Source organism: Neopelma chrysocephalum, unplaced genomic scaffold, assembly GCF_003984885.1.
Source record: "Neopelma chrysocephalum unplaced genomic scaffold, ASM398488v2 Primary Assembly neopelma1_25, whole genome shotgun sequence".
Taxonomy (NCBI): Eukaryota; Metazoa; Chordata; class Aves; order Passeriformes; family Pipridae; genus Neopelma; species Neopelma chrysocephalum.
The window spans coordinates 37736202-37754598 of NW_020897694.1; the positions used below are offsets into that span (position 1 = coordinate 37736202).

The 18397-nt window shown below is 41.8% G+C and overlaps 1 long non-coding RNA gene across 12 annotated transcripts in view; it reads right to left on the reverse strand.

Annotated features, from left to right (window-relative positions):
- Positions 1 to 18397, reverse strand: part of LOC113963633 — a 41145-nt gene that overhangs the window by 4200 nt on the left and 18548 nt on the right. For 8 of the 12 annotated variants that reach the window (XR_003532892.1, XR_003532886.1, XR_003532888.1 and 5 more), the window contains 3 exons: positions 11892 to 11977; positions 1330 to 1456; positions 1032 to 1164 (listed from right to left, as the gene is read on the reverse strand). This is a non-coding gene — a long non-coding RNA (uncharacterized LOC113963633). The remainder of the gene's footprint in view (positions 1 to 1031; positions 1165 to 1329; positions 1457 to 11891; positions 11978 to 18397) is intronic. The other 4 variants (XR_003532890.1, XR_003532891.1, XR_003532884.1 and 1 more) reach the window with 3 other exon arrangements.

The following is an 18397-nucleotide window of genomic DNA, read 5'->3' on the forward strand; positions in this document are numbered from 1 at the left end:
ACATTTCATCCTCATGATCTTCAAACTTAATTAGCAGCAAAGGAAAAAATCTTTCTTATCCTGCAAGGTGAAACGAAAAGGTATTGAATTTCAAACGGCTAGGAGGTATTGCTTTTCCAAACAATGTACAGTTAATTAATGGAACTTGCTGCTGCAGAGTTAGTACTGAGAGAAACAACATAGTATTTGTAAGCGAGGAGGCACTTTTAGGCATAAAAGCAAATCTTCACACGAAGTTCAGATTGGGTTAAATTCAGTAGCATGCATTAAGCAGAAGATAAGATTAGATGACAATAATGGTTGCTCCTAGCCTTAAAAGATCTGTGAGTTTTACTAGATGCAATTATGTAATAATGTCTAATGATCTCAGGGGTTCATGGCATGTGCCAGTCAACAGTGTCAAGACAGGACCTTAATCCATGGTAAACTGTGGCACTGTTAAATGCACAGTGAGGAGGGAGAATCTCCTTACATGTGGTCTGATATTGGTCTCTGTCAAAGTCCAGGCATCTTAGGATTGACCAATGCCAGGGGCTGCTAAGGAGCAGCCAGGAAGGCCCACTACTCTCAGCTTAACTGCAGAGCATCATTAAATATCTATGTATGAGAAGCAAGGGGCTCTCTGATCTATTGATGGATTATCAGGGCAGGTGCCAATTCCTACACTGGGCCTTCAGAGGATCAGGAAAGTCTAGGAGGTTTTTCAAACTGGTGGCTATCACATCTCTTTCTAGACCTGGAAAAATCCTTTCTCCTCCAGCCCTTTGTGGGAACCCTGGAGGCAACAGTCATACTCATGCTACCATGGTGTGTCTTCAGCCCTGCCTGTAGATCAGGAAAAAGCAGACCAAGTTCAGTAAGGTCTTGGGCAGAAAAGGTTTGGAGAAAGGTGAGGAAATCAAAGCTCAATGGCTGCAATTAGCTGTATCTTTTGATTTGTGTGACAGCACACATGGGAGTCCTAGTGCCCCTTTACCCAGATCAGCACCCCTTCAGAGAGTCCCCAGTCCCCATCTAAACCCCAGGCTTACCCACAGAAACCTATGGAGGCAGAAAGTCCATCCACAGCTGCCCATGGTTGAGTTGTATATCTGAACCTCAGAAGCAGGACAACATTCCCCATGTTCTGTGGTGTCTCTGGCACTCTCTTCTACTTCAGACATCCTAAGGTGGGGACAGAAGCCAGGAGATCTCATTTGCCCTGAGAAATGTTACCTTATTACAGTGATGCATGATAGATATCTGATTTGTCTCTGAACTGTTAAGAATATGTTAATGCTAACAAGGTACCAAGAGAATAGAGACCCTTTTTTCCATGATTGCACTTACCTACAACTTCAGTCATCTTACAGGCCCCGCAAGAAATCAAGGAGGATGTCTTCTAGGGAATAGCTGTTCTGGAGTCATTTCAATTAAGGGAAGTTGTTTCAGTCTTGTGGATTGAAAAAGTTATCTACTGGGGGGAAAAGAAAAGGAAAAAAAATAAAAGGAAATCAGCTCCTTACACCAGTGGTTTGACACCAGCAAGCTATACTTTTATATAGAGTCAGAGCATATACATAAAGTAAGCACAAAATGCACATGCAGTTGTGATTCCAGGATGTTTGTAAGGACAAGTTAAATTGTAAATTATTTCTTTGGAGGGCAGAAAGCACAGTGAAAATAATGTATATTATTCATAAAAATGATTGTCCTGTTCACTTGTATACCTCTGCAATTTATTCTGTAACAGCTTTTTACTTCAAAGAAATCACCAGCTAATGACATCTCAAACTTAAAAAAATCTACTTATTCACAACCCTGTCCCTGAGGGAATTCCTGCATGTTATCAGAAATTTTTCCAAAGATCATTAACAGATATTACAAACCAATTGAAACTGAGTATTTTCTTTGCAAATTACTTTTAAATTTAGAGCTATTGAAAAAAGACATTGAGTGATTTAATTTACTTAATCTGTCTACAGATTGCAGCTATGCGCATATCCTGTGATTGCATTTCCAACAAAAAGCATATATAACTATCCCTAATAGGGATATTTTTCTAAATTATCATACAAGATCAGTAAGATCTCTGCAGATATTAATGTTTACTTTTTCATTTAGAAAATTGCACTCAAGAAAGAAATGGGCATCTTTATTCTGTTGTTATTTTAGAAATAATAGCACACCATAATACTTATTTTACCTGCTATTTTAATTAAAACTCCAATAATCATCATATCCTTTGAGAATATGTTCTACTGATTTTTCTGAAAAATCACTGTATTTTCATTAGGCTGAGAAGACAATGTTTAAGAAACACCTTACGCAGCAATGAGTATACCAAAAGAGATCCTCTATCATGTACCAATCCAAAACAGCAAGCTAATTCAGCAGAATAGGGCTGGAGATTGTATCTTGTTCTCCACCTTATTGCCTTAAACTCCTCCCAGAGAACCTTATGCATTTCAGCACCACTTCTGGAGGAAGTATGGAAAATCTCCTCCCACATGAATATTTAGCTTGTAGCTTCCTAGCTAGGGTTCCTGCTCTCATTGCAGATAAGAGATAAGGGCTTGGGCAGACTTGAAGATATTTACTTTGAATGACAGTGAACATGGCTGCTGTACTTTATGTACTGCTCAGTCCTGATCCTGTGTTACGCGTGCTTTGCCGGGACATTCTCGATAGGCGCATGAGCAAAGCATGGATCGTTTGAAGAGGTGAATCAGGATTAGCTGCTGGGAAGTTCAACTCAGCTGAGCTGGTGACTGGCCAGAGACAGGAGCAGAAAGTGGATTTTAGATGTCTTAAGATCCTTCTTATCAAAAATTCAGATGAACTTGTGTGTGGGTTGGGAATCTGGACTTGGACATCTATATCCCACATGAGTCTCAGTCATCCCCTTTTGTGGCTTTGGGCCCAGAGACAGCTATTCAGAGAAGGACCCAGATTTTTCACAGAAAAATTTTCATATCTTGCTTTAAGTGGTGGGAGAAGTGTACAGGAAGGGTGACAAAATTTACACCTTCCTCAAATACTCTGCATCTTCCCATCAATAGGGTCAGAGGTCTGGGACCAGTCTAAAGACTTCTCCATTCCCAGTACTATTTAGCTCTCACTTTCCTGCTGTCTTCCTTTCCTGGGTTGCGATAAAAAAATCACACAATGAAAAGATTTTTTTTCCCAGTGAATCAAACTGCATGGGGTCAATTTACTTAAGGAAATTTTGAAACTGTGTCAGCAGCTGAAAAAATTACTCCCTGAGCTACCTGAGGTCCAGGTTTGTCCTGTAAATATTGAGAGGCTGTAAATCTTTACAAAGGTCCCACACTATTAGCTTGGCAACTTGTTCCTATCCACCATCCTGTGATGGTATGTGGGCATGAGAAAGAAGACAAAATGGCTGCTACTGAGCAATTAGTATCTGCACAGGTTATTGGCTTGGTTTTAACCCATGCTGCACTCAGATAAGCAAAACGGGAGGGTATTACTCTCTTTTTTCCCCATAAAGGTGCAGCATCTCAAATTTTTCACATTCCTGCTCTCCATTCACCCCATGACCTGCTCAAGACACTCTTCTAGTCATAGTCTGAACCCCTAGCCATAATAGCATTGCTACTGTCAGTAGCTGCTTCTGTGAAAGCCAACTGCTTCTTAGGACCCCCTCTTTTTAGATGTGTCTGCCCCACCCTTCTGCCACCCATGCACAACTGGCATTGTAGTGTCAGTTCATATGGTGCACATGGAAAGCCAGAGCCCCAACACATTTGCTAGTGGCTCTCCCCTGTCACTAGCAGTGCAATCTCTTGTGCAAACCCAGCCTCAGGATGAGTCAGTTCAGCACTGCGTTCCCCCTCTCTTCTCTCCCTGCCTTCCCCCTCCCAGGTGCCCTGTGTTGCTTCTGCTTTAATACAACCAGCTGCCTGGTGCTCTGGGCTCCTTCCAGGGCTCCTTCTACATGGAGACTTGTGACAGAAGCCACCACTGTGCCTCCATCAGGGGTGACCTGGACTTTCCACCTGCCGGTATCGGGTGCTGTGCCGTCAGCTGCCAAACTGGCATGGCTCCACCGGCTGCAGCAGCTGAGCACTTCTCTTGTCACTCAAACCAGGACATTTCCACGGATTCTGATAACACATCTGCTAATTAATGCCCATTGTGATCATTGGTCAGATCCTCAACTGGGATAAACTGAAATGGGTCCATTTAAGCCTGTGACAATTAGTGGCAGTTTAGAGCTGACCCGGTGGTTTTCTCTATAACATGAATATATGTCATGTTGAAAGTGAATAAAACTCAAAAAAAAATTGCATAGAAACTACCAAATGAACAGCAAATGAAATGATTGCCAGCCCAGGCCAAATTACAATGGTGACAAAGAAGTGATAACCACGGGTATGTTAACAACTCTCTGAGTTAGCCAAGCTCCTTGTAATAAAAATAATTAATAATAATAGATGTGCTTTTGGATATATTTACCTTTCTGTAAAGAAAGGGTAATGAGTCTGTCTTTAAAAAATCCAGACTATCAGGAAATTTGAAAGTGATTCTACTAACTTGTAAGCAGAGTGTTTTACATTATAACAACAGAACAGATCAAATCTATTCTTTAATTCAGTTTTTAAGACTTATAAGCAACATCAATAAGTGAAAAGGAACAGCCCAAGAATTTTCTTGGAGGTTTTTTTCTGCCATTTGTCAAAATTTCGTTTCAATTAATATTTCCACTCTGTTAGGTTGTATCACCAGTCCTCTCAACCATAAAAAGCAGAGTTGTAGTAGGTATTAAATCCTAAACAGAGGTGAGTAAGGCATCCTGGAAAGAAAGAAAAAGTTTGATAGCTTGTGTCAAAAGGAACTGCTGTTATAATTTATTGTTTGTTAAGCACTGACAATATGCTCAGTTCTGCTGATTAAGTTTTTTTGAGCAAGTTCTACTGATTATCTTCTGAGGACAACACACTTTACTACAAAGAAGATATGTGACAGCTATCAAGACTTTTGCTTTCAAGACTCACTTAGTAAAACAATTACATGCCAGTTATGCAGGTTTTATGAAAAAAAAGGGGAGAAAATGCATAAACTGAGTAAATATCATGACTTTTGTGTTCACTAATTTTCCTACTCCAGATCTCTCACTTCGGTACTGTCTGACAACCTCAAAGTTACTCTGAGATTTGAGGAAGATCTAAAGCCTCATACCTGCTTATATTCAGTTTTTAAGCATCATGCTATATTAGAAGCAAGCACACAGGCTATATCGTTAGGATCTGTCTTTGGATCTGGGACTCACTTCCCCGGGAAGGGCGGAGATGGCTGAATGGGGCCAGCCTGAGACAGACAAAAATCTGAGCAGTTCCAGACTCACATGTATGTTTCCTTCATGCCACAAAGACAGAGCTAGGCAGCGCTCTACTCGTAGGTGGTGACCTGACCTTAAAAAGACTTTTGGAGGTGCAGGTGCCACAGGGGAACATCTTTTGTATCCTGCTGGCTTCTTGCTAGGCTGTTAGGGCTTCTTCTCTAGCGGACCTACTGTTAAGTCTCTCCGGCCTGAGATATAGGCGCATTTTTAGAGGGCATCTAGGAGTCAGGGATGTTGGTTTTCTGCTGGTGCAGAGCCACTGCAGCTATTCTATTCCTGAGAGTCCAAGTGAACTTTGTGCCTGTTTTGTATCTACTTCAGCATGTAAAGGAAACAGAGTTTCTTCCGCCACCTTTACCCTTAGATCATTTATGTACAGTTTACCTCCTGGGTGGCTGATTCTCCAAAACAGCCATTTGATAGCAAAGTAATGTGCATGCATCTGTGTGTACACAACAAGGGACTGGGCTGAGGACTGCTCTAAGAACCTCTGGCCACATTTGCATGTCAGGAGAGTGCCAAAGAGGCATTGTCCCTTGCTCCAGTCAGGGAATACCTATAGGCTTTCAAACAAAAACGGTGCCAGAGTTCCAGCTGCGCAGATGATCTTAGAAGAAAAATTTCCTTTTGTCTGCTGCTATCCTTTACCCTGCACACTTCCCTAAATCCCACCAGCATGCTTTTTTTTTTTTTGTCACTGACAGAGAGAAGTGAATTCTTATATAAATCCTTTGTGTGAAGATCAAACTGTGTGCATGTAGAACTATTATTTTTTTAGGGGAAAATCTGCCCTAAAATAATCATTCCATGTTATCCTCACAAAGCGTCTGTGCTGCCTTTTAAAATGCATTCAAGGCCACCCTCAAGATCAGAGTCAGTGCTGGCAGGCAGTGAGCTGCAGCTGAAGTCTCTGTGCATGTGGGGAGAGCAGACCATGGGCAGCCCAGGGCAGGATTGGGGTCAGGGACAATGCAGCTGGAAGAGACCGTAATCTGAGTTGCTCCTTGCAGACAATGTCAGCTTTTGTACTGATAGAAACTCGTGGGGCAACAGGGGAGCTGGGCTGGGTCATGTGAAAAAGGTGTTTCTTTACCTAGACAGCTTGGACTCCTCAAACATCCAGCTGGCAGACCCTGAGGTTTCAGTCAAATTTTGTAAGTTAACGTTATGTTACTAATAGACCGAGGAGTGGAGGATTTGGTTGAGAAATCATAGTCTTTCATTCATAAACTCGGAAACCCTTGTAATGGATCAGAAAAATGATCAGTTGATAAGAGTACTATTGGGAAATTCTTTTAAAAAAAATATTAAGGAAGAAAACCCCCAAACAGTAGTACAACAACAGTTTTAGGATCAAGTTCAGTGCTGCTTGATGTTACACTATTTAACGATTTGATTACCAGATGAAAAATGATCAGGTATTAAGCATAGTGAAGCCCCCCAAGCATGGAGGAGTAGCATGACTCACTGCAGTAGCTTATTTTTGGGAAGCCTCCCTCTCTTCCTCTTTCGTCTTTCTCTTCTTCTTTCTCGCTTCCTATGCTCCCAATTGCCTTGAATACAATACAGTCAGGGTTTTACAGCCAGCTCTAATTTTCCCAGAAGGTACAGCTCTTTAAAAGCAGCACAAGTTCTTTTACTCGGGACCTTAAAAATGGACTTGCACTCCAGTGAAACTATCTAAAAGACAGATGAACCAATTCTATTAAAATAAAAACATTCTACCTGTGTCCATTCCCCAGCAAAGTTCCTGCCAAAGCCAGATGTAGTGGTTTGAACCAGGTTTCCCCCTGAAGCTGAAAGTGGTAACCCCCAGGGGGTGGTGACCCTTGGGGCTTGACCCAATCAATGCTCCTGCAAAATATAAACATATCTCTGGAGACCGGAAGAGAAACAGTAGTACTTGTTGTTAGAAAAAGGGTGGCCATGTTGTAGAAGCCACGAAGCAGGGGCTTAGGGCCCCTGGGGGCTTTGCCCCCCCCAGCCCCCGGTTGGGGGGCTGCAGGGACTCGGAATGGTGTTAAAGCTGGGCTGAGTGCCTGCGGCTAGGAGCTGGGGCAGTTTCTCCCCTGTAAGTAGAAGTGGGAGACGCTGGGAGCAGCGACGGAGCAGCAGCAGAACAGCAGTGTCCGAAGAGCAGTGGCAAAGAGCCAACTGATAAGGACCAGAAGGAGGAACATAAGCCAGTATGCTGCATGGAAGACACAGAGATGTCTGAGGAGAAAGAAAAACAACAACAGGACAAGAGACCCGAGCCAGCAGCAGGAAGAGAGTTTCGGAGGGTAAGAACTAGACAAACCAAAACCTCCAAACTCACTAGAGACCCCTCCGAGAAAGAGGAGGGGGTGGTGGACTGAGTGGAGTCCTAAAGTGCAGTATGCACTACAGAGAGGAGCTAAGAAGCTCCGGCCTCCTGAGAGCTCAGCCAGGATGGCCAAAGGAATGTGTGTGGAGGGGGTGACCTTGGGTTTTCCCCCCCTTGCTGCAGCTTCAGAGAAGCTGGCAGCCATCTTTGAGGCAGAGCATGGGAGCTCTGCACAGGGGCTTGATTTCCCCTGAGGATACCAGACCGTCACGAAGACCCCCGTGTTTCGTGATATGACCGTGGTGGAACGACCTTATCTGGGGTTATGTAGTCCACGGAAAGACCCCCGTTTTGAGGACGGAGGGCCGAGGGGCTTGGAGACCCCCTTGTGTGTGCTGGCAGAGAGCCAGCAACTACTACTGCTGCCTGGAAGAGAAGACACAGAGAGCCTGCTGCCTAGAGAGAGCCTGCTGCTGACAGACTGGAAGGGGTCTTTTCTTCTTCTTCTCTCCTGGACTTTTATTTGGAGGGAGAAGAGATTGGGCCCATTGTAAATATTATTGTCATAGTAGAGATAGATACAGAGTTAAGATTGTATACAATGTATTATAGTATTTATTTGCTGTATAGTCTTTGTAATATATTCCTTCCCCCATATTGAGTCTCGTGTTTTTGTCTAGAAAACCCATCTCACATGGGGTTGAGATGTGGGTGGGGGGCTAAGAATCAGAATTGAATTTTGGGCCTGCTCAAACCATGACACCAGAACTAAACCCTAATCTAGCCTATATTAAAGTGGAGAAAAATCAACTTCCTTTCACTCCCCCATTCATTTTCCACCACTGTGATTTACTAAATTTCAGGCAAACCCATGACCAAGAGCAGCAGGGCCAAAAGGGGCTGGATGTGCCCTATTCCTGGCCCAAATGGAAGCAGGAAATACTAAACATCTTGCATAGAAGCCTGTTCTCATCAGGTTTATAGCCCAGTTTTTTTCTATCAAAAGCAGAGAGGATAGTACACAGTTCAGAAATGCATCCAAGCATATGGGAGTCTATCTACACTAATCCTCCTTTTGAGCTTCATCCAGCACTAAATCAGAGCCACACTGAAGAGAAGAATAATGCAATAACTTGTGGAAAAAGCATGGCTCTTCTCTATTAAAATAGGGAAAATCAAACATGACTCACTTTTCTCCTTAAAAATTTTTGGAGGAATGCTAACAGTGTAAAGCATGGCAGAGACTGGGAAAAAAAAAAGAGTTGGGTACCGCTTTAACTTGACTGCCTGAGACTACAGATCCCCGTGCAGAGCAGGCTACATGTGCAGGGCAGTCATTGTTGGGAAAGCACCAACAGCCTTGGAAGAGTAACATGATAACTATACAAGTGACAAAACTCACCTGCAAGGATATGAAAACACCTTTTTACAGAGTTAACCTGCACCATGCTCACAGCATTGTGGCTGCAGCCACTACCTCCCTCAGTCCTCTGAGAGTATCACTGCAGTGATTCAGGGGAAGGAGTGGTGCACAGGCTTGTTTTCCCCGCCAGAATATGGGACGCTCTGTCTATGGGAGAGAAAGGGCTTTGCTGAGCTCATCAGAGGACAAGAGGGCCATATGGCTGTGACAAGGCCATCGGTGCTGGCTTGGATGTGGGAACAGAACGAGCAGAGCAGTGACACCCTAATCCCCACCACAGCCTCACCTACTGAAAGCTAAAGCAACAAAAAAAGCAGCAAGACGAGACCTACACCAACTGCTTGAGACGCTGTAGCAGCAGTAGCACACGCTGTCCAGGGCTTGAGCCCTTCATTGCTTTTCCCCTATGTCCAAAGCAAAATAAACAATTTTCCTAAGAAGTACAACCCTGCTCCACAGCCTCCAAATGCCACTTTGCGGATCTCAGACAGGTTACAGAAACAAAAGTGTTCAACAGGAGTGCCTCAGGAGTGCTGAGGGGTTAGGGAGCTGAAAAAGACCTGTCAGCTGACAAAATGGCGTGGCTAAGTCAGGGGAACAAGTTAGGAGAGGGTTTGGCTAAATAGAGACAGAAAAAATAAATACAGCTCCAAGCACACAAGCAGGTACAAGTGCAGAATCAGCTTAGGACTTGCAAAGAGCCTATTTTTTCCATACATAAGCAGTTTCAAACTAGAATTTTCTTGATCACACATATTGCCTTTTCCTAATTAAAACTGAGAGAAATTGTATTTATCTATTTTCTAAAAGAAAGAAATCAGTATGTGTCTCCCAGTTCTTGAAAATTACTGACTAGAATCTCATTTGTCATAACTCAGCCTCGCTATCATCGAATCATAGAATCACAGATTTGTTTGGGTTGAGAGGGACCTTAAAGACTGTCTAGTTCCAACCCCACTGTCGTGGGCAGAGACACCTTCCACTACACCAGGCAGCTCAAAGTCCCATCCAACCTGGCCTTGAACAATTCCAGGGATGGAGTATCCACAGCTTCTCTGGATAACCTGTTCCAGTACCTTATTATCCTCATAGTGAAGAATTTCTTCTTAATATCTAATCTAAAACTACATTGACATCTACAAAGCACCGTATCTTTACCCTAGCTTAAGATCTGCTCCCATATGCTGTTTCTTTAGAACAACTTGTCTTCCTCTTTTTCTTTTTTTTCTTTTTTTTTTCACAATATGCATCTGGTTTAAGGTGACTTTTTCTTTCCCAGCATATGGAGCTGAATGATTATGATGATTTACATTTATTTTAAATCACAGCCTATTAAATGGAAAAATAAATGCTAATATGTTGATATGGTTTACTTCTGAATGAATTATTGATATGAATGAGCAGTTGCTGCTATCATAATTACTGTTTATTAAATAAATGTATTTTGAATTAGAGACCCTTGATTAAGAAATCACATTTTTGTCTGAAAATTGTTTCCCTGCTGCTAGTATAAGAAATACCTCACATTACTCTCTATAAAAAAAAAGCCAGTGAAATGATTCTTTTTTTATCTTTTCCTTTGCTCTGTGAACTTGGCAGCGCTTTGTGCATATTCCCTTTCACTGCTTCACTCTAATCAGTTAAGTGAGGCTCTTTCCCCTCTGTTGTTTGTGCGGATCTGTCACATAGCACCTAGAGACACAAAAAACCATTTTAAATAGGAAAATGCAAAACACAAAAACTAAAGGATTAAGGATCAGATACCTGAAACTCCTCTCAACATTTTCTTTCAAGCTGAGCACGTTTCAGATTAATAGTGACTCTTTAACATAAATAATGATCTAATGAAATAAATATGAAATTGAAAGAATCATAAAAAGAATTTTACATTTAAGAATGCCATCTGTGTAACACTTAGCCTAACAATGAAATCATTTCAGTGCCAGAACAGCTCACTCTGCTTCTAGCATAAGTTACAGGAGAGGGTAATGGCTTTGCAGAATCGCATAAAAGTCTGAGTTCAATCGCACAAGGAACACCTGGGTTCAAACTTGCTGCACTTCACACAGACAGTGGATCTCACACATGAGTTTTGAACTCTCCCCTGCTAATGTTTCCACCTCGAGTCATCACAAATTTTTCACGCAGCTGCCGATTTTTATCGCAAGGAAATTTAGATATTGGAGAAGATTTTATGGGTCAGCATGAGCGGATCTTGCAGCAACTGTTACACTGATTCTCTGCTTTCAAACTGTGCAATCCAGAGTCTGTTTTGTCGGACTGAAGTGCACAGGACTCAGAAACAAGACCCTCTTTTAATTATATCCGTACAAGAAAACTTTGCCCATAAAGCATTTAGGACCTAACACCAGACCTAACGTCAGTTTTTAGGAACAGTGTCCTAAGGTACCGGTCTGTCTGAGCATACAGCAGAAAGCTCCATGTCACAGGATGGAGATGCCATTTTTGTGAACAGGGAAGCCAAGCTCTTGCTATGTGCAAGGCAGTGCAACAGAACCGTGTGGAACACAATGGAGATTGTTTGTTTATACCAGTCCAGGAGAAGGGAACATATTTGTTTTGAGTGAGCTGTGTTAGAATACATATTGTTTTATATGCCCAGGCCTCATTACGCCATGCTAGTCTTCAATATGGATCAGATCCTAAAACTGCTCGACATACTGAAATAAATGTGAGTTCTACCCACAGAACATCTCCAGACTTAGACCTCATGTCTGTCAATGTCATCTCAAAAAAACAAATGTTCAAAGAAGAAAAACAACAAAAGTATCTTAGAGACTGTGGAGGATGCTCACGTGTGGCAGATGCCTTTCAAGGCGATGCTGAGGAATTACTCGGAGAGAGAAAAATCCATGTACCAAGAGTGGAGAAGAGAGCAGGCCTAAAAAAAAAGCAGAGATAATTAAGTTTCACTGGAAAAAATATGACTTGTTCATATTTTAGAAGTTATTGTGAAACCAAGAGGAAATTCTTCCTTCGCATAAGCGATGCGGCCACATTAACATCTCCTCGGGCACAGGTGGCCACAGCCCACATTTTGCTTAAAGATATAATTGTAAGGGAATTCACAGAGGAAGAGTTAAAGCACTGTTCAACAAACAACCTGAAGTGCTGTACACTGTATTCGTATAAGGGAAGGTATGAGCCAACGGAAAGAGATATTCAGCTGCAATCAAAGAGGATCTGAGTGCTCACATGACAGTTAGGATCATTTCGGATCCCTTCCAATGAAGATAAAATAGCATCAAAAGCAGGGAGGCTTTTTTCTTTCTTTTAAGGATGAAAACACAACATCATTAGTCAAATTTACTCTGAACTTCCACCTTCTCATGTTGATTTGTACTCAGGTTCAGTAAACATATCTTTCCATCAAGGTAAATAAATGTAAAAGCTTATGAGTAACTTAATTGCTTAATGATGGATGCAGTGTGGGGTGTAACACTGTTTCTGACTATACTGTTGAAGTTAACGACCTCTCAAAAACACCTATTATATAGCTTGGCAGCAAAAAAAAATCTGTTCCTTCTTGAAAATCTGCTTATAACATTTCAACCACTTTCCAATCATTTTTTCCTAGTGTTGGGGAGGAGGTGGAAACCTCTGAGGAAAATTTTCAAGGTGGAAACCTCTGAGGAAAATTTTTGAGGTGGACCAATGTAAACCAGAATTCATTCTTTTAAGATGCCATCCTTTGGGGGCCTGCATGGCACAGAGAAATTAAGCTTGAGAAAAGCAGGGAGCCCACAGTGAGGGCAGAAGTTACACAGAGTGTAGGAAATATCTCCAAATTAAAATGGCCACGATACTGAGTAGAACCATTCAGTTGGGTGCGTGGGGGGCTCAGTCCACAGATGTCAGGCAAGAGCCTGATCTTGGATACATAGCACACTCCTAGGGACATCTGGGAATGTGCCCTCCTGTGTCTTTGCCTGCCTAGTGCCCTGGATTGAGAAGGATCCACGGGAGAAAGCAGTTGTTCCCATTAAAATCAAGCCACTTAATAGAGGTGCAGGCAAAATCAGCTCTCCAGTGAGAGGACAGTGAGGGAGGAGGGTACACCAAGCGTCTGAGAGTGAAATCTGGCTCGTGGTGGGCAGGCAGGCAGTGTGCAGAGGCACAGCTGCCAGCCTGACATGATGGATCAGGAAAGATACTAAGGAGCTGCGAGAGTCCAGGCAACTGAAACAAAGCAAAACATGAAAAGGCAATAGGTCAGCCCATCTTTACAATCTATCAATTAAACAATCATCCACTTCCAAAGGAGTCTGATGTCCTAAGCAGTACACATCCCAGCACATGATTGCTACTGTGATGGAGCGACAGGCTTACCAAAAGCAATGAATAATAATAATTATTAGTAGCGCCAATAATTTAGGTTAGGTTGTTCTGTAGTGAACCCCTCTGAGGAAATAACGTGGTTGGGCATTTTGGTTTAATTCTATAGTCCTGTACCAGCTTTACTCAGACTGCTGAAAAACAAAGGTGTGTTCGAAATTGTCCATTACGTGGGAGGCTTGTGCCAAAATCTCACCCTCCTTCCGTTAGGCAGCACTGGTGAAAGCCGCAGAGTTGCCTTCAGCTGTTTTCTCCAAAACCCTGAAGCTTTCAGAAACATGCATTTCTACTGGCATCACTCAACAGCTCATTGTTAGGATTTGTTCTCATTGACATGCATGAACTGAGACTGATGTACAAGGTGATCCAGAGTGACAGCCTTCAGTCCTAAAAGTGGATGCCTGCTTCCCTTATAGAGTCCAGGGACTCACACTTGACTCAGAAGGATATATGCAAAAATTATCTTTCCTCTCTCATTTGCCTGTGTTAAGCCTAAGTGTGTTCAGCCAAATTAGCAATCAGGCAAACTGTGCATGCAGAAATCTGCGCTTGTACAAACTGCATTTTTTTAAAAACATTCCAAGATTAAATATCTTGACAAAAGATGAAAACTCTTTAACAAATCTGCCCCTAGAGAAAAGAAACATTTTTTTATTCCATTTACTGTCATATGACATATAGTTGAACACAGTCCTATAGGTTGATTTGTTGCTTTAAATAATGTCACTAACATCCAGATATCAATGTGATGGTGCAGAAAAAAAGTTCACATTGAGCTAGATTCAATTACAGACCTAGAAATTGAAATTAAGTCTAATGCTAGATGCTTAATTCATGTGTGTTTGACTGAGAAAAGGAGTATCTGGTTTACCTTGAATTTCCTGCCTTAGTGTGGTGAAAACATGACCCATTGCATTAATTAAAAAATAGTTTTCAAATGTAACTTAAGTGGTATTGCACTGGCAGGAGAAGACAAACACCTTTTTGTCCTTGACATGTTATGTGATATAAAGGAAGCTGCTCAATAGCTTTTTTCTTGATTCTTAGCTATGTAGGTCTCACAATTTTCATTGAAGAACAGGAAAAAGGTATGATGACATCTCACAGGGAGAAGCCAAAGATTCTTCTTTAATAAAAAAAAAATTAAGCATTTATTCCTCAAAATCCATAACCCTCTTGTGACCACGCCATTTGAAACAGGTGTCTATACGCAGTTATCGCATACATCATGTGCACCTACCCTTATCTCATTCAGGTGTTACACCCAGGTTGATATGTTCACATTTAATACCCCAAAATCCTCTATCATAGCAGTGGACTTTCAACCAGCACACCTTCAACTACTGATTTCACATATGCGGCTGGGACTAACTTTTCTCCTAATGTGGTGATGGCACAGGCACTATTTAAATGATTCCTGAGCCTTGTAAATATACACCAGATGTATCTTTTGTAAATGTTACATTTTTCAACATCTCAGCATTTGTGAATAGTTCAAAGCGATGCCAGCCATGCTTTAATGGGGCACAGAAGCATACTGCATTCAAAGAAATGGCACACCATTGCAATAGTCAAAATTACAAGTGCTGTCAAAAAGCTACATTTTCACTTTATTGATTAGCACCAGGTAACGCAGCACTCCACGTTGCACCCTCATACATGCCTCTTTCAGCTGATGATGTTTCCCTGCACATGGGTACACAGAGAGGGATACGGAGCTTCCAGGACTGCTCTGGGGAAAAAGGGCAGAGAGCCCTGGAGAGCCACATTGCCCCTGTCCCAACCACCATGATGGTCAGAGATGGAGCAAGAAGGGCTGTGGGGACCACCACTCCTGCAGCTGTGGTCACCACCAGCTGCCAAGACCAACCACAGGGATGTGCCCGCCTTCCAAGAGCAGGGGAGGGAGCAAGGTGCACCTTTCCCACTGGCACTGATGCAGTTTGAGGCTATGATACACTTTCCAGCGGCTCAGGCTCCTGTTGCTTGATCCTTCCTTGTTGCTGAGGTAACTCAGCACAGGGAGAGGCATCTCCTGTTAGGGACTTCTCCTGGGGCAGATGGTGAATTCATTCAGCTGTAAGAAAAAGCCATATCCTGGGTTTTCCCAGACCCCTCTTTTTCCCTAAGCTTTTCCTGGCTTTCCTGTGTTATTGTAGATATCTCACAGAAGACCCAAAAGCACCTGTGTGTAACAGCTTATGGGAAATGTCCATTTCTACCTCCTGGTACTTGCCTTATCCATCACCACCACATCCTGATTACCCCAGTGGTCTCCCTGTTAGCACCAGGCAGTAAAACGAGCTGTCAAAAATCAGCCATCACATTTGCCTGAAAATGCACTTCTTTGCAAGATTTGTCCCCCAGCTGTCCCACAGATAAGAGGAAAGGCCTTTATAATATTGCACAGTTACTATTATTTGCAAGGCAGAGTGCTTTTGCTCAGTGTATTTTGTACTGGAATTGCACAGTGCAACTCAGTCCAGCAAATCAGCTAAAATCAGAGCTAGGTGACACAGGACAATAAACTTAGAGCGAATGGGCTAGACATAATGCCCCACTACAAGTATTATTTCCCAATTCACAGGCTTGCAAATTAAAATGTCCCTGGATCACTGCCATAAAAAAGAACATTAAAAATCAGGGGAAGAGGTCTGGGCATCTGTTAGAAGCATCTAATATATACCAAATGTGTATGCTGAGCTTCTTAGATATATGCGTTGCTGAAATATAGCCTACAATTAATGTAAAAGCAGAAATATTTTAATTGTATTTTTCCATTTGATATTCAAATGAAAAAAATATATCTTATTAAACACAACACTTGGCTTTGCTATTTTAATAAAAAATAAGTTGTTGAGGAAAAGAAAAGCAAAACTACTGATTCCTTTCCTTATGATGATCAAATGAGTCTTTCATGTTTGTATCTTATACTTCACTTTTTAGCATTTCGAGGCAAATAGCAGATATCAAAACTTAGTAAATAATCAAAGACTTATTCGGTTTTCCAAACTGTCATGCTGCTTATCTTGTAATAACTGATCTCTTAGGTAGCATAAGCTATTTAATTGCTACTGAAGATTATTTGAATGAAAAAAGAGACGACAATCTCCCTTACCCCTCAAAAAGACAAAACTATATTCTTCAAAAAGACACATGCCGACAGATAGATTCTGATCTCTTCTACACATGCACAAGTGCAATAGCTAATTTTACAAGATTTGATAGGAGCTGCGCATCTGAGATTACACCCTGTACTCCTGACTGCACATTCCACATGGAAAATGACTTAATTTGGAAATAACTTTTGTTGCTGATAAATCCAGGCTCTGAATCTATTAAATTATTTTTAAAAACTGCTCCTGCATTTTAAAGGGACTTTTTACGGTGTTGGCAAAGTGCGTATTCATGCATCCCCCCTGACATGATAGACTGTAATGGCTCCAGTCTGTCATGTCAACCATCTGCATATTAAGCAGTCCCTAAGTACACATTGACACAGCAGACCCTAATAGCTCTGAAGCCATAACAATCTATTGAGTCAATAATATGCATGTTAAAGAGCATCTCCTCTACTTCCATCAATATCTTTTATCTTTTCCTTAATTTGTATCTTCTTTTTATATGTATATTCAAGTTAAAGTTTTAGGAACCTTTATCCTTTAACGTGCTGCCGCAGATGTGAAACATGTGGCACAGAGAGGTATATGCAGTAGCAAAATCTTTCCTTAGTATCTGGGCCAGACCTTAAAATGAGGACTATTATATTTTTATTCTGGCAGCACACATTCTTCCAGATAGGGTGGAAATAGCCTCTTTTTTCTGCTAGGCTGGACCTAGTGCTAGTGAAGAGCCCAGGAAAGGTTCCTGATGATTTCATAGGCTTTGGATGGAGCCCAGTGTGATGATGCTCATTTCCTATTATACAATTCCTTCTAATTAAATGAAATAGGTCACCAGGGGAAAGTGAAACAAAAGACAAATGTATTTACTTACAGTGATATCAACCCCCCAAAAAAGACAATCAGAAACAAAAGAAAAGATAATACAAAACATACTGTCTCTTTATTAACTTGAAATTATGTCTGGTACCACAGTCTTAATTCATTCCTGTACGGTCCCAAGATCTTTTATACCATGGAAGAGGGAGACTGTTATTTAAGCATAAGAAAACAGTAACTTAACCTCTTTTGTCTAAAAAAATAGATAGAAAAATCTTAATTTTCTTTTCCTCAACTTCACATCACTGTACCATGCTGTGATTCTCTCTCACTCTCATCACAGAACTTCCCCATCTTCTTCCACTCCTCTTGCTTTTTGTACACATTAGGATTTGGCTCATTTTTAAAAGTGAAACTGAGGTGCAGTTTGTGTTTCCAAAAGGTAGACCCAAGGACAGGGAGGCCACTTGACCCTATCGGCAGATCTTAGTTGGCCTCAATTCCCCTCTCCTTTCCACTCATTTGACACCAATGTATCTTTGATGCACGTAGGGATTTATTCCAGTGTATTCTGGATTAACTTTCATTCCAGTGAGGGCAAAATCATGCTACTCTCCCTATTGCTTTCCAGGAGTGTGCAATTCATCCTCCCCCTGCCTTGCACTGTTTCATGTCACCAGGCACACCAGACCAAATCATCTACTTCTGTGCCTCGTTCAGGGCAGCATCCCCTAACCTCATGACAAGCATTGAAGGCACCTGCCCTCTATTAAGTCCTCAGTAACTTCTTGTAGCCGCCTTTTCTTCCCAATGCAATAGCAGAGAAGCTGATCAGATGCCCACATGCATGCCGAGGGATTTGCCCAACCATAAGGCCAGTCCTCAAAGCCCCAGACTAGTGCATACATTTCATCCTGTGTGTGTTATCAGGACAGGACTTTCTAAACTGTGGATAGTACAGTACTCACACAGCCACAATAATCATTATTTGAGTTTATCCACTGAAGATCGAGAAAACAGATTTG